This window comes from Callorhinus ursinus, unplaced genomic scaffold (genome assembly GCF_003265705.2).
Source record: "Callorhinus ursinus isolate GAN/ISIS: 27379988/994484 unplaced genomic scaffold, GSC_fseal_2.0 scaffold6, whole genome shotgun sequence".
In the NCBI taxonomy this organism is placed as follows: domain Eukaryota; kingdom Metazoa; phylum Chordata; class Mammalia; order Carnivora; family Otariidae; genus Callorhinus; species Callorhinus ursinus.
The window spans coordinates 54,171,177-54,187,750 of record NW_027397068.1 but is presented as its reverse complement, the minus strand read 5'-3'; positions in this window follow the sequence as shown (position 1 = coordinate 54,187,750).

The following is a 16,574-nucleotide window of genomic DNA, read 5'->3' as shown; positions in this document are numbered from 1 at the left end:
AGCAGACTCCATGCTGAGTGTAGAGCTTGACGTGGGGCTTGCTCTCACAACTCTGAGATTGTGACCTGAGCTGAAACCAAGAGTCAGACACTTAACTGAGTGAGCCACCCAGGTACCCCTTTAAAGATTTTATTTATTTGAGAGAGAGAGAGAGAGAGAGGAGGGGGAGAAGGAGTTGGGGGAGGGCCAGAGGGAGAGGGACAAGCAGACTCCCTGATGAGCATGGAGCCTAACACAGGGCTCAGTCCCAGGACCTTGAGATCATGACCTGAGCCAAAGTCAGATGCTTAACTGACTGAACCACCCAGGCGCCCCAACCCTCTGAATTTCTGTGGTATTGGTTGTTACTTCTCCTTTTCATTTCTGATTTTATTTATCTGAGTCTTTCCTCTTTTTTTCTTGATGAGTCTGGCTAAAGGTTTATCAATATTTTTTATCTTTGCAAAGAAAGAGTTTTTGGTTTTATTGATCGGTTGTATTGTTTAGTCTCTATTTCATTTATTTCTTCTCTGATCTTTATTATACCCTCCCTTCTACGAACTTTGGGTTTTGTTTTTCTTTTTCTAGTTTGTTTTTTTTTTTGAGGTGTAAGTTTAGATTGTGCATTTGAGATTTTTCTTATTTCTTGAGATAGGCCTGTATTGTTGTAAATTTCCCTGGACTTGCTTTTGCTGTGTTCCAGAGATTTGGGGCTATTGTGTTTTTCTTTTCATTTGTCTACCTGTATTATTTATTTATCTATCTATCTATCTATCTATTTATTTATTTATTTTTAAAGATTTTATTTATTTATTTGACAGAGAGAGTGAGAGTACAAGCAGTGGGAGTGGGAGAGAGAGGCTCCCCGCTGAGCAGGAAGCCCAATGTGGGGCTTGATCCCAAGACCCTGGGATCATGACCTGAGCCTAAGGCAGATACTTAACTAACTGAACCATCCAGGTGCCCTTGTAACTGATTTGTATTTTCATACCATTGTGGTTGGAAAAAATACATTGATATGATTTCAGTTTTCTTAAATTTCTTAGGACTTGTTTCATGCCTAACATGTGATCTATCTTGGAGAATACTCCATGTGCACTTGAAAAGAATGGGTGTTCTGCTATTTGGGGATGGAATGTTCTGTATATATCTGTTAAGTCCATTTGGCCTAATGCTTCATTTAAAGACACTATTTCCTTATTGAGTATTTGCCTTGGTGATCCATCTATTGATGTAAGTGAGGTGTTGAAGTCCCCTACCATTATTGTATTACTGTCAATTTTTCCCTTTGTCTGTTAAGATTTGTTTTACATATTTAGGTGCTTCAATGTTTGGTGCATAGATAATTACAATTATTATATACTCTTGTTGTATTAACCCTTTGTCATTATGTAATGCCCTTCTTTGTCTCTTGCTAGTCTTTGTTTTAAATTTTATTTTGCTTGATAAAAATGTCCCCCCCCCCATTTTTTTGTTTCTTTTTGCATGGTGTATATTTTTTCTGTCTCTTCAGTTTCAGTCTGTCTGTGTCGTTATGTCTAAAGTGAGTCTCTTGCAGGCAGCCTATATATGGGTCTTGCTTTTTTTTTTTTTTTTCATTCAGTCATAGTATGACTTGATTGGAGCATTTAACCCATTTATATTGAAACTAATTATGGACAGGTATGTACTTTTTGTCATTTTGTTAATTGTTTTCTGGTTGTTTTGTAGCTTATTCTGTTCCTTTTTCCTCTTTCTTTTTTGTGGCTGAAGACTGTATTATTATGCTTGGTTTTCTCTTTATTTTTGTGTATCTGTTACAGGTTTTTGTTATTACAGTGATGTTCATATATAACCTCCTGATTATACAGCAGTCTCTGTTAAGCTGATGGTCACTGAAGTTCAAATGCATTCTAAAAGAATTTCATTTTTACTCTCCACCTCCATGTTTTATGTCTAATGTGTCATATTTTACATGTTTTTATTTAGTAAGTCCCCTTAACTCATTATTTAGATATAATTGATTTTACTACTTTTGTCTTTTTACCTTCGTACTAGCTTTATAAGTGATTGCTGTACTTTTTTTGTATGTTTCTCTTTACTTGTGAATTTTTTTCCTTTAACAATTTTCTTCTGATTATGACCTTTACTTTTCCATTTAAAGAAGTCCCTTAAACATTTTTTATAAGGCTGAATTAGTGCTGATGAGCTTCTTTAACTTTTGTTTGTCTGGGAAACTCTCTCTCCTTCAATTCTGAATGATAACCTTGCTAGTAGAGAATTCTTGGTTGTAGCTGTTTTCCTTTTAGCACTTGGAATATACCATGCCACTCCCTTCTGGCCGGAAAAGTTTCTGCTGAAAAAATCAGCTGATAGCCTTATGGGCTTTCCCTTGTATGGTACTAGTTGCCTGCCCCGCACCCCCCCCATGATTTTCAAACTCTCTTTAATTTTTACCATTTTAATTATTATGTGTAATGATATGGACCTCCTTGTATTCATCTTGATTGGAGCTTTCTGTGATTCCTGAACCTGGATGTCTTTCTCCTTCCCAGGTTATAGGGAAGTTTTTCAGCTGTTATTTCTTCAAGTAAGTTTTCTGTCCCTTTCTCTCTCTCTTCTTCTAGGAGCCCTATAATACAAATGTTTTTTTGCTTGATGTTGTCCAAGAGATCCTTTAAGCTATCCTCATTTTAAAAATTCCTTTTTCAAAAAGAATTCTTATAATAATAAAAAACAATGTGATTTAAAAATGTATTTAGGATTCAAACAGTATTTCATTCCCCCCATCAAAAAAGGAAAACAACACAAAAAGATTCTCAACATCATTAGTCATTAGGGAAATGCAAATTGAAACTACAATGAGATGTCACCACATATCTTTCTAGAATGAATGAGATTAAAGAGATTTTAATCTCCCTGATAATACAGATTTTAGCAGGGATATGGAGTAACTAGAACTTGTATACTGTCTGTGGATATGAAAAATAGCACCACTTTGGAAAAATGTTTCAGTTAAAAAAATTAAAACCTGCAAGGGCACCACTAGGTATGTACCCAGGAGATAGGAAAATATATCTTCACACAGACACATATGATTGTTTATGGTGATTTTATTCATAAAAGTCCCTAATTGGAATCAAGACATGCACGTCAAGTGAAGAATGCCAACACACTGTAAGAATCCATACAGTGAAACACTTGGCAATTTAAAGAAATAAATTACTGACACATGCATCAACATGGTTGAATCTCTGAAGCATTACACTTAGTATAAAAAGTCAAACACAAAAGAGTATACACTGTATGATGCTATTTGTATGAAATTGTAGGAAAAAAATCTATAAAGACAGAAAACAAAATAGTGGTTGCCAAAGGCCAGGTTGGAAGGGGATGACTGGCTGGTAAGGCGATATAGTTTGGGTGATGAAAGTGTTCTATATCGTGATTGATGTGTTGGCTATACAGTTTTATATTTGTCACACTTACCAAATTGTACACTTAAAACTGCTAGATTTCACTATATGCAACTTAAACATCTATAAAACTATTTTCTTTAGAATGCTATAAGGATGAACAGTACATGAGGTGTACCTGGAGTTGTGTGGATAGGTTGGCAGGCTTGAAGGAATTTTTGGAAAAGCAGAAGCTGAGTGGGAGCTCCAAGAAGGCAAGCGGGTGTCTTTCTTGTGCATCACTGTGTATCCAGGGGCTGTCCTTGTGCTCAGCACATGGTATATGCTCAGTAGAAACCTACTGATTGAATGAAGAATGATAGTCTTTCCAAGTGTTAAAGAATGAAGATTGGGACCAAGAGGGAGCTGTGTGAATTTCCAGAGATTGGCAAGGAGAGGCCAGGAAAGTAGAATAAGCCAATTATGTGGAGCCCTCAGTGCCACAATTGTATGTATTAACTGTACTCTAGTGATAGTAATATTAGAGCTATGTTCTGTCAAAACCAAACAGACAAATACATGATTTTAAATTTTAAAGGAGGGAAAAAGATACATGAATTCCTCTAGTAACAGTGTGGATAGAAGACTAATGGAGAGGAGAAAGTCTGGAGTTAAGGAGGAGAGCATTTGAGAGGCTGAGAGCATTTGAGAGGCTGTTGGGACATGTGGGTCAAAGGAAAGTTCAAATGCAGTAGAAATGAGCATAAAGAAAGTCTTGAAAATACTTTATCCTTTCCTTTTTGTGGACTTTTGATTTGTGCCTAGAAAGTCTTTTCCTCTTAAAAACAATTTTTCTGATTATTCAGAGTAATCAGTGGCACAAAGATTAGAAAATTAAACATAGAAGAAAATTAACATGTCTATTAATGTTTATCAACTTAAAAATTTTAGTATGTATACTTCTGATTTGTGTATTTGTGATTGTGTATTTTTTAAACAAATATGAAGTTTGGATTAAAAAATCTTAAGTTGGAAAACTGCAGTTTAGGGGGTTTTAAGTAGCTTCTGCTTTCTGGGATAGACCCTCTCTTTGTGCTGGGAGATATCCTTCATTCTAGCAGAAGTCCCAAGTTGCCAGGGAATTGACCCCAGTGTAGAAATTTCAGTCTGAGTTGTGTTCTATTTAGTAAAATATTGATAATTGGTGGTAACATGATTTACCCTTTACACTTGAAGGTATTTTCTACATACACTTGGAAACTTCGGCTCCTTATGCCTGAATGTGATTTAGGGTCCATATTTGGGCATAGGCCAGGGCATTTGTCAAGTAATTGCTTTCAGGTGGAATGACTGGACTGCCTATCAGACAGTGTGACCTGGACTGAATAAGGCCTTGGGGAATGTTCTCTGGATTTCTTACATTGCCATGGACTGGATCATGAGGATTGGATCACAATCTAGTTGCTGTTCACCTGTCCAATCGTCCTAGGACAGAAAATGGAATAAATATTAAATGAGAGGAGAAAAAGATGGCTATAGCCTGGAGAACAAAGTGGGTCAATGTTTCAAAGGAGACAGTTGATATAAGAGTCACAACAATGGTCTGAAACAGGGTGGGGGCCTGGACATGTTCTATACTTCTTCCAACCTGATTCCTAGAAAGTTTTAAGGAATGTGGAATTATCAAGAAAAAATAAATTTTTATTTAAGGTAAGGAAGTGGAGGGAGAAAAAAATTGGTGAGGAAGAGGAGTTTATTGATAATAGAGCAGTTATAAGATCACCACTGTAACTGGATCAAAAGCAATATAACTGAAATTCTAGAGAATGACAGCTTCAGTCTGTTTGGGCCGCTATCACAGAACACCATCAACTGGGTGGCTTATAAACAATAGAAATTTATTTCTCACAGTTCTGGAGGCTAGGAAATCCAAGATCAGGAACTGGTAGATTCAGTGTCTGGTGAGAAGCCACTTCCTGGTTCACAGATGGATGTCTTCTTGTGTCCTCACATGGGGGAGGGGGCAAGAGAGCTCTTGGGGTCTCTCTCATAAGGGCACTAATCCTATTCATGAGGGCTCCACCCTCTAACCGAATCACCTCTGAAAGACCCCCACCTCCTAATACCATTACGTTGGGGATTAGGTTTCAACATATGAATTTTGGGGGGAAACAAACAGTGTAGAGTGGTAACTCACTTTTTTAAATGTAGATTTGGGTCTAAGCATAAAAGAGACTAATAGAAAACTTCAATTTCTTGCTGTTTTGAAAAATATTTAGACTATCTAGTGCTATTCTGAGAATTAAATATTCAATTACTATATATCCCATTGAATTTTACCTATTCTAGATTAATATAAATTTTAAAAGTGTACAAATAAATGCTACTTGGGTGCAGTTATTTGATAAGCTTTATAACGTTTTAGGTTATTTTGCTCTGATGAGTTTATGAATGGGCCTATAGGTCAGTAGTAAAAGGCATAAGTTCTGGGGCCTGATTGGTTTGAATTCTATTTAAACAGAATAACTTTGAGTGAATTAGGTAATTTCTGTAAGCTTTAGGTTCTTCTGTAAAACATGGATAATGCCTTGCTCAAAACTGTCCTGAGGATTGTATGAAATAATCCATGTCAAATGCTTTGTACTTAATAAGTTCTCAGTGTTTGCTGCTGAGAGGATAGGAAATACTATCTCTATTATTAAAAAAGAATTATAAACTTAACAGAAATTTAACTCTGAGAGCTCTTTGGTCAAAATCCTCTTTCTCAAGTCTTTTTTTAATTGAAGTATAATAACACGCAATGTTATGTTTCAGGTATACAACATATTGATTTAACTAACAATTCTATACCTACAGTACTCAGTGTTCACCACAATAAGTGTAGTCACCATACAACATTATTACTATGTTATGGACTATATTTCTTATACTGTACTTTTCATCTCTCTGACATTTATTTTACAACTGGAAGTTTGTACCTCTTAATCCCCTTTGTCTACTCCATTCGTCCCTCCACCCATCTACCTTCGGTAACCACCAGTATGTTCTCTGTATTTAAGAGTTTGTTTTTGTTGTTGTTCATCTTTGTTTTGTAGATTCCATGTATAAATGAAATGACATGGTATTTGTCTTTCTCTGACTTATTTCACTTAGCGTAATGCCCTTTAGGTCCATCTATGTTGTTGCAAATCACAAGATCTCATTCTTTTTTTATGGCTATGTACTATCCCGTGGTATATTTATACCAAACCTTCTTTATCCATTCATCTTGGATACTATAAGTAATGTTGCAATAAATCTAGGGGTGCATGTATCTTTTCAAATTAGTGTTTTTGTTTTCTCTGGGTAAATACCCAGTGGTGAAAATTACTGGATGATATGGTAGTTCTATTTTTAAGTTTTTGAGGAAACTCCATACTGTTTTCCACAGTGGCTGTACCAATTTACATTCCCATCAACAGTGTATGAATGTTCCCTTTTCTCCACATCCTTGCCAAACTTATTTTTTGTCTTTTTGGATACTTACCATTCTGTCTGGAGTGAGGTGATATCTCATTGTGGTTTTGATTTGCATTTCCCCGATGATTAGTGATGTTGAGCATCTTTTTGTGTGTCTGTTTGCCATCTGCATGTCTTCTTTGGAAAAATTCAGGTCCTCTGCCTGTTTTTTAATTGGACTGTTTTTTGGTGTGGAGTTGTATATGCCTATATATTTTGGATATTAACCTTCTTATTGGAAATGCCAGTTGCAGATATCTTCTCTCATTTACTAGGTTGCCTTTTAGTTTTGTGGATGGTTTCCTTTGCTGTGCAAAAACTTTTTACTTCAGTATAATCCTAATAGTTTATTTTTGCTTTTGTTTCCCTAGCCCGAGGATACATATCCATAAATACATTGCTAAGGATGATGTCCAAGAGATTACTGCCTATGTTTTCTTTTAGGAATTTTATGGTTTCATTTTTATTTTATTTTTCTCTTTAGTTTGGTTGTTTTCCATTACTCTGTCTTCCAGATCACTGATTTGTTCTTCCACAACCTCTAATGTGCTATTGATTCCCTTTAGTCTATTTTTGAATTTCAGATATTGAATTTTTCAGTTCTTTTTCAGGTTTTCTATTTCTTTGTGGGAGTTCCCACTGAGTTCCTCCACTCTTTTGTTAAATCCAGTGAGTACCTTTATGAACATTACTTTGAATTCTTTATCAGGCATATTGTTTATCTCTGTTTCATTTAGTTCTTTGTGATTTTTGTCTTGTTCTTTCATTTGGGACATACTCTTCTGTCTTCTCATTTTGTCGAATTCTCTGTGTTTGTTTCTATGTTTTGGGTAGGTCATCCATATCTTCTGGTCTTGAAAGTAGTGGCCTCATATAGAAGAGATTCTGTGGCGCCCTGTAGTGCAGGACCCCCTGGTCACCAGACCATGTGCTTCAGGGGTGTCCTCTGTATGGGCTGCTTGGCCCTACTGCTGTGGCTGAGCCCCAACTGTTTTCTGCCCATCTGGGTACAATGACCCACTTTGCCTGCTATGAGCACAGTGGGTAGGATTTTGTTTCCCTGCTGTGGAGAGGACTGTTTGAGGCTACCAGGGGCTCACTGGTGAGGGGGACCAGCAGTCAGCCTAGACATTGGCAATTAGCTTTTCCACCACAGTTGTGGGTACACTGAGTGTCAGGGCTTACTCCCTGAGCAGCCAGCTAAGAACCTGGGCTGTTGGAACTGTGGGCGTCACTGGTGTGTGGAGTTCTTTCCCCCTCTCCCCAGGCCAGAAGTTCCTTTGGACTGGTACCGGGTCTGGCCAGGGCTGCTTCTAGGGTGTGGCAGAGCAGGAGCTGCTTTGAAGGGGATGCCTGCCAAGGTCAGCAGGTTGGAAGGAGTGGGCAGGGGAATGAGGGAATGGGGCATAAGGTAACAGTAAGATGGGGGAGAGTGTTAGCACTGGCTCCAAAAAGCCTCTGGCTATCTAGGCTGGGAGAGGGGAAGAGAAATGGCTCCTGACAGCACTTTTTTTCCTGGTGAAATCTCCTGAAGGTCCCTGCTCCTCTGGCCCAAGTTTTAAGATTAGTCAATAAATCTCCTTCGGGTATACCCCCAGGCACTTTTCAAAACTGCTGCTTCTGTGTTGTGTCTCTGGCCACATGATTTAGTATGTTGGCTTTTAAGGATGGACACTCAGTTTCCTATTGCCTGCTGGCTATCCCAGAGTAAGCCCACTGATTTTCAAAGACAGATGTTATGGGGACTCATCTTCCCAGTGAGGACCTCCAATGCCAGGGGTGTCTGGTGTAGTGTCTGATCTTCTTACCTCTTTGTGCTTGTGGTACTTCCGTTTGTGGTTAGTCTCACTGTGGGTTTGGTTCCTGGCCATGTCTTCACCCCTCCTAGCCTTCTCAATGTGGCCTTCTCTTTGCAATTAACTGTGGAAGGTCTGTTTTGCTGGTCTTCAGGTCATTTTCAGAGTTAGTTGCATATATGTAGCTGACATCTCAGTGTGGTCATGGGATGAGGTGAGCTCAGGATCCTACTACTCTGCCATCTTTCTGTCCCACTTCTTGATCTCAACTCTTTAGACAAGAATGTGATCTAAAGAGAGACTGGTAAACCACAGTCCCTCCCTGTCCCCATGGATGTTGAGGGACCCAAGTGGGATTGAGGGGCACCTGCTTCAGATTCTGTGGGTTATGCCACCGAGTTTTGCCACTGATCCATCTCTGGCTAGTATGGACCTGAAATTCTGGGTGTCTGGTGTGGTTAAGAGAACTTGTAAACATTTATGCTAGTTATTTCATAGTGTTAGCTAGGTCACATATTTCCTGAGGGAATATTTTATTTACATGTGACTTATTTCTAACTCACAAAAAGGATTTAGGCTGTTCATAAATAAAAACAATACAAAACTAAAAAGCAAGGGGGTGGGTGCTACTAGGGAGTGAAAGTGAAACAATTCTTTTCACCTGGTGGAAGACTTGAACTCTGACTCAGACCTGGGCTTGAATGCTGACTGTTTTCTAGCTGGACCTCCTTAGGAAGGTGATCTCTGTGTACTTTCCTTCCATAAGATGACATGATTGAATCTACCTTGTTTAAGTGTTGCAATGAGTGAATAAGGAGAGTCAGGAGATGCAGTAAGTAGCATGGTGCTTGTGGTTTGCTCATCTCTTATTCCTCAACACTTTTCTTCAGCCTGAATTTAGCTCTGAGTTTCCTGGAAGCTAAAGCAAAAACAAAGAAGTCAATAGCTAGTATAAGATCAAATAATTGTTATTAAAGACCTTGGCTTTGAATTCAGGAAGAACTCCTCATGGTTTCTTATATAAGAAAACAAGTGAGTAATGTAATGGGCACCTACTATTAATATAGATTTATAAAAGACAAATTTGGCAATTTTTGTATCAACCTTCTTTAAAAGCCAAGGACATAACATTAAATCTTAGTTCATGAAGGCATTTCTAAAGGAAGCTGAGATAATTTGGTTTGAATTCACAGCTTCTCAACAGCATAATCTAATGCAAGAATAAAATTAGAAATTCTAAAAATTGTGTGTTTATAAAATGACCTTTAAGTTTGTCGTGAATATTAGCTCTCTCAAGTTATCCTTTGGCAAAATGCTGGATTGTTGGGTTGAATACAACCATCAGTTGAATTTCATGCTGCTTATTCCTATGGCAGATGAATTTATTCTGTATTTTCCATGGTCATAACACTGGACTGTCTCTCACTGTGAGGATTAATAATGTAACACAATTATTTTGAGAATACTGATTAAAAAATGTTTGAATTTAAGTTTGTGGGTGATTTTATCTGATTGAGGTTGGAGGTACTGCATGGGGCAAGGCTTCCTCCAGGCTGTTAATTTCATTTAAATTTTTACCTCAAGGTGTATCATGTTCTAATGGAGAGAGCATGGCTTTGGGGTCACACTGATTGGGGGATTCAAACCCCAAACTTTGCTTTCCTCATCTGTAAAATGTATCTGAGAAACTCATCCTGGGGAGTGTTCCTGAGAACAATTGTACATAAATTGCCCTGCACAGGTCTGAGTCTTGAGATAGTGAGGGTTGGACTTGGGGTTTATTTAGGTTCTCAACAATCTAATGCTCCATTCAGACAGGAAATAGTTTTTCCATGATGAATTAAGCATGGATTATCAGAGACTCCTGTTCCTTTGAAAAGTCCATCCTCTCAGTCTTGCCTTTCTTTAAAAAATGGCTACTTCTGGGGCATATGGGTGGCTTGGTTGGTTAAACGTCCGACTCTTGATTTTGGCTCAGGTCATGATCTCAGAGTGGTGAGATCGAGCCCCATGTTGTGCTCTATGCTCAGTGTGGAGTCTACTTGGGCTTCTCTCTTTCCCTCTCCCTCTCACCCCTACCCCGCTTGTGTGTGCACTCTCTCTTTCTCTAAAATAAATAAATTTTTAAGAAATGGCTACTTCAGTCATCTATGAATTCATTTTTAAAATGAAAATAATGAAGATATGATTAAATAGGCTGGTTGCTCTTGCTACATTGTTAGTGCTATAAGTAAAATTCCCCTCAATTTATTTCATAGTCTACTGGCTGATAATGTGAGATTGTGATAATAACTGGGTTTGACCACTAATGCATCAGATTTCCTCCGTAAAATCATTGCCAATATTAGTTATTGAATATTTTAGAATAAATATTAGCTTAGTGCTTAGTAGTCAAATTGATTCCAGACATCTAAAGGGTTGGTATATTCATTAATAGGAAGCTGAATCTAAATAAGAATTTAGAATTAATTCTATTGATTTGATACGTCACCCATTTCATCTTTAAACATTGCTAGCTCTATTTTTATTTTTGAAATATTTCTAATTCAAAGCAATTTTTAAAATTTACATGAAATTTCTCTTTTTTTAATTTAAAGGGCCAATCTGACATAAAAACATTGAATTTTTCCATTTTTCAAAATGTGAGCAGAGGGGGGATTTTAGGCCATTCTATTTTTTTCCTACAGTGCTTTAAAAATTCAAACCAACTGGAATTTTAAAAAGTGTATAAAATTCATGAATACGTACAGAGTTATATTTTTAGTAAGCTTTACTCTATAGCAGGGAGACATTTCTTCTTAGTTGGAAAAAATCTGTGCGCTGTCCTCTTTTGAATGCCTCCAAAGCAGGAGCCTTTGTGAGGATTTACAGGAACTACATTGTTAGTGCTATAAGTAAAATTCCCCTCCATTTATTTCATAGTCTACTGGCTGATAATGTGAGATTGTGATAATAATTGGGTTTGACCACTAATGCATCAGATTTCCTCAGTAAAATCTTGGTATCAGAATTTTGGTCAGGAAAACGGAATGGTTTATGTTTTAAGGGCCATTGTGTGACCAGCCCTGTCACATGGCAGGTGAGAGAATGAGACTCAGAGGTAATTTGCTGACAAATAGTGCTAATCTAGGACTGGAATTAGGGCTCCTGATTTCCAGGTGATCACACTAGAATATAAGGTGACATGAGACAGAAAATGCTCTTGTCCCAAATGTAATTTGATGCATTTACCCCAGATTTACAGCCATCCTTCCTTATGATAATCCTGGACAGAATTTCTTTAACTGATTATTGTGCCATAGATTCTTGCAGTTTGGGGAAGTCTATGAATCCTTTTTCAGAATAATTTATTTTAAATACTTTTAAATGCACATGGTAAAATATATTTTATTAAAAAAGGAAACTAAACCAATGTAGTTATCAAAATATTCAACTTTGAAAGAGTATTATACGTGTAATCTTCCTCATTAACACGTTAGATAACAAGATCTAGCAGTGGCTCTAATAGCAAATTCAGTGCTTCCCAAGGACGGGAATTTTGAGGGATCTGCAATAGGGAAAGATCTGTGGCCTTTGTGGGCAATGAGTCACAGGCTGCCATCATCATGGTGGTTTGTTGCCTATAATCAAAATTGAGGGACATGTTAAATTTCAGTTAGAAGTTAGTGAAAAAAGGGGTGACTGGCTGGCTCAGTCGGTAGATTATGTGACTCTTGATCTTGGGGTTGTAAGTTTGAGCCACAAGTTGGGTGTACAGATTACTTAAAAAAAGAAGTCAGGGAAAATAAAGCTATACTTTTTCCTTTTCTTGTTCATAGACCCCTTAATTTCTTGTGAATCCCAAGTTACAAACCTCTGCTCTGAAGTGAAGCTATCTGGGCAGGTAAAGGCTTGAACAACTACAATATTTCCGGGCCTCCACCTAAACTCTTGTATTTAAGGACCAAACTTAACAGCTTTTCATTTTAGGTCAGATCATACATCAGATTCTTAGAACCAGAGTCTTAGAGTAAGAATCTTGGAATAAGACTAAGCTTCTTAGAATAATTTTCGAAGAGTGATCCATAGGTTTTCTGTATCAGAGTACTTTTGAAAGCTTGTTGCATTGCAGATTCCTGAGCCCTGCGTCATTTTTCCTGGGTCAGAATTTCTGAGGCAAGGTCTGGACACCTGCAAGTTCAACAGTCAGTCAAGTGGTTGTTATATACATCCCAACTTGGGACTGTCTAGGGTAGCTGAGCTAGTAATGGGCATAAATGAGCTAGGTGGGAGAATGGCTTGTAGGTGGGGGAGGTGTGTTTTTGGTAGAGGTTGAAGTCCCTCTATAAGCTGTTGTCCTGTTATATTTCTTATGATGATTACATAAAGAAACCTGTTCTAAGTCTGCATTTGTCTATATTGCACATGGAGTGGGTGGTGTCTTTTACTGGTTAGGTAAACCTGAAGTGGGATTATTGCAGCTGCTGGCAGAAGAGGCCATGAGCTGCTTAAGTTCACCCAGAAGCGAGTAGGAGGAAGGCTATGGAATCGGGGTGGAGGACACTGATTGGGTTTATCTGCAGCAGTGGAACCCTGCCCATTGGGAGGAACGAAACTGCACTCTGTCAAAATACCTCATACCCAAGGAGACAGTTTGGAAGCCTGATGGAAGATGATCTCATGAGACAGAATTACTCCCAAAGGGGGCAGACAGCTTTTTGACATTGAGGGCCACTGACATTGAACTTGGGGGATCTTGTCAATTGCCAACTCAGTTGGCTTTCCTCAGAAATAACTTTGCATTTGTAGGGGCAATTGCTCCCCCACCTACCCCCCATTCCAATCGCCTTACAAAACCGGACATACTGTGATTTTTAGATTATTCATTACAAAATCAGGTATAAATCTCAGCCCACAACTTCATGTATCACATTTTGATCTTCTTTTATTTTTCTCTGACTCAATGAAAAGAAGGATTCTGAGCTTCCATTCTGTCAAGGTGGCTGCTCACTCTGCTGCTTCTACACTGTGAGGTGTGGAGATCTTTCTGCTACCCCGTGCCACGGTCAGGGATTGGGACTTTTTCCCAGGCTTGCTAGCCAACCTGCAGCAGGAGCTCCATGCAGGCCAGCCCTCTCTGGGCTCTTACAGTCTTGTCATTGCAAGGGTCCTCCCTGACCTGCAGCCTTTCTGCTACTGAACCTCTTCTCCCTCTTCCTTACAGCCCTGGGAATTCACTTCTAGTCAAGGACAAAGAAATTCTTTCTCCTTATGTTTCTACCCTAGAGAGTTTGTCTACAATCTCCCTTTCTATGGCACTCTTCCCTCAAAACCCATATTAAAAAAACCCAAACCATGTGTGTATACACACATGTATATGTATATGTATGTGTATGGCTTAGGCTTTTGGAATATAAGAGCCAGAGAATGTCCCAAGCAATTTGTTGTCATTCTGCCCCATTATATCCCTTTCCTGAAACAATGAACCCCTGAGCCAATTACCTATTTGAATACTGGGAGAAAAAAGAACATAGATTAGTATCTCAAATACTTTTTAGTCACAGGATTCTACTTAATGCTTTTGAGGAAAAACTTATATTGAAGAAAGGTGACCTGGTAGATTCATCTATGATCTTTGGAGCAAAGATCTGGTCCTGTAAATCCATATCTATGCCCATTCCTGAGTATCGGCCAGTCAACAGTTTTACGAAAGACACAATCCTAGTTATTCTGATAAGTAATGAATCCTGTGCATCCTATCGTTATGTTAACTTCTTGCCATTTGATTCTTTGGAGTGGCATGAGAGGGAAGGAGGCAGTGCACAGGCATGCTCAGCTGTGTGTGTGGGGTGGGGCTTGAAGGGTCTCCCTCACGCCCTCCAACACCACCAGCCAGACCTAGTGGGGGGCTGAGGGAGACCTGCTGACAGGAGGTACCATTTTTATCCCTAGGCCACGCTCTAATCCCCAAGGGTTTTACAGGCTTTCTCCCTCCCACTGGAATAAGAGCAAGTTAAATTAAATTTACCAATTTAATAATGTAAAATTTAACTCCCTAAATTTGTACTAATGTAAACACTGCCAGTGTCTTTAGTCAATAAGGCTTAGAACTATGCTCGGTTTTCCAAGAAGCCTATTTCCAAATGGTTTGAACTGACAGGTCTGTAATAATATATATTCCTCCCACTTGAGAGAAAAATCTATTCTAGGCTTTTAGACTGTTACTTTTATAACCTATTGTCATCTTAGAAAACCCATTGAATATTTACTGATTCGATGGAATATTAAATTTTAAACTATAATATAGCCATCAGTATCTTCTCCTTTATAATTGGTAAATTAACTTCGATACTATTTTTTTCAAGTTGAGTTATAATGGAGCCTTCTGCATCACAACATTTGTCATCTAATTTATCTTCTTAAAGGTTATTCTCTGCAAGAGACTGGGAAACCATGTCAAAGTCAACTGAATTTCAATGTTTGAGTTCCCAGCTCTAAACTGTTGTGAATTTGATCCCTTCAGGTTGAGATAATCCCTTTCTTTTTTTTGGATTTAGAAACTGCTTATAAACTTCTCTGGGATTTAATTATGCTGTTGCCCTCTCTCTTTGCATGAGATCATTAAGCTGGACAGTTTGTTTCTCTGACAACAAAACATTTTGAGCAAGCAGATTATGTTAGTGGGGCAGATTCAGGGCACCCATGACTTGATGTTGTAACTAGGAATCTATAAATAAAAACAAACAAGGAAGAGATAAAAAGCATGCTTAGAGTATTCTTTCAAAGGCTTGAGATAACAGGAATGTTGGTCAATACGTGAAAGCCACAATATTACATCATGCTTCAATTTTATTTTCACTTGCTTATTGAACCTACCTTTAAGCCAGATGGGAAAGTGAATTTTCTAATGAGTGAGATGAAATATTTATCAAAGCTAAATTATACAAGTTTTGATCATAAGCCAAATAGTTGAAGCATATCAAGTCTTACTTTAAAGAAATACATATAGATTTATGTACATATTATATTCATTGCTGGATATTAATAATAGAAGAACTGGCTATTGACCTGGAATTTATTTCCAAAATGTTTGATTAAAGAGATCTGCAACTGAGCTGCCAACCTCCTCATCTAAGATTGGCACAAAATGTTAAGCTTTCTGTGTTGGGAGTGCATTCATGGGTATGAATGTCAAGGATATGTACACATGAGTCTCAAGTATAAATCATCTTGCAAAATAGTGGTGTTATTTATGAGATGGGTTATCCTCCAGCACATAGCAGTACTGCATTTAGTAGTCATTAGCTTTTACAAAGCACTGCAACGTTGGGGCTTTCATGGTATCTCGAAGCAGCCCTGAGGTTAGAGTTTATATTCATTTTACGGCATGGGAACCTTGAGCTCTGTACTCAAATGTTGTATGGTTTTCCCACTCCCAGGAAGGGGCAAAGCTTTGGGATGTGAACTCTGCTTTTCTGGCTAAAGTCCAGGGCCATCTTGGCTCTGCTCTTCTCCATCTATGAACATGGTTGGTCACTTATGTTTGTGATGTCTGCATGCAAAGTGTGTATCTATTTTAGTTTTATTTCATCCATAAGAGGGAAGTGACTGTGTCTTAGTAGTACAACTGTGAGATTACCAGTGTATGATAGAATGAGAATCATGGTTTAAGGTCATGTACACAGTTTGCATCTCTATGGCATCTTGTACTTCTTTTATCCTTCTAATGGCCAGTTTTCCACGATTTGGGCATGATGATTCCGAGGTTTATACTGTTGTAGGCTTTTGAAACAGTTTTAAAGCTGCAATCTAATAAGACCATGATGTTAAAAGTGGCTATATTTTCTTTTCAATATTACCTTCTAATAATATTATTTTTATTAATTGAGGGATTTGTTTATGAAGAAAAGGTAACAATTTTTGTAATGAATAAATTCTATCACTATCT